The sequence below is a fragment of the Myotis davidii genome, unplaced genomic scaffold (assembly GCF_000327345.1).
Source record: "Myotis davidii unplaced genomic scaffold, ASM32734v1 scaffold142, whole genome shotgun sequence".
Taxonomy (NCBI): Eukaryota; Metazoa; Chordata; class Mammalia; order Chiroptera; family Vespertilionidae; genus Myotis; species Myotis davidii.
The window spans coordinates 26018-26914 of record NW_006294400.1 but is presented as its reverse complement, the minus strand read 5'-3'; positions in this window follow the sequence as shown (position 1 = coordinate 26914).

Here is an 897-nt window from a genome sequence, read left to right as displayed (position 1 = left end):
TCTTCCTGGCAAACCCCTCCCGTGCCATCAGCGTAAGCTCGGGTCCCAGGCTTTCCAGCCCTCACGAACCAGCTGGCAAAGGTCCCTCTTAGAGAGGCCACCGCCCCACGTGCCAGGGAACCAGCTCAGACCGGAGGGCGCCCTCACCCCTTGCTGGAGACCCCTTACTATCCCAGCGCGGGAGGAAGTGTGACCCTAAGCTGGTCTGGTTCCAGTGCAAAATGAAAAACGCAAAACTCCTTGTTCATAAGTGAAGGGTTTCAAGATGACAAGAGCATGCCCTGAGCACAGGACGCCGTGGAACCTGCCAGATCCCAGCTCAGCGTGACTCAGCACCAGGTGAGGAAGACAGGCTTGTCCTCCGGAGCCGGAGGAGAGATAACATCGGAGCGTGGTAAGCCTCTCTTCAGCCCCACCTCATCGGAGGCCGACATCTGCGCACACATCCAACGCGCACAGCAGCTCGCATTTCTGAGTGCCTCCCCCACGCCAGGCCTCATGTAATATCGTTGTACTTGTTATTTATTTCATTTTATATTTTTTATTGATTTCAGAGAGGAAGGGAGAGGGAGAGAGAGCAATAGAAACATCAATGATGAGAGCGAATCATTGATCAGTTGCCTCCTGCACGCCCCACCCTGGGGATCGAGCCCACAACCCAGGCATGTGCCCTGAGCGGGAATGAACCGTGACACCTCTTGGTTCATAGGTCGACACTCAACCACTGAGCCATACCAGCTGGGAAATACACAATATTTTGATATATATTTTTATTTTTAAGTCCTCACTTGAGAATAGGTTTTTATTGCTTTTAGAGAGAGAGAAAGGGGGAGGGAGAGAGAATGAGAGAGAGAAACATCCATGATTGCCTTCCACCCCCACTGGGGATCAAACACA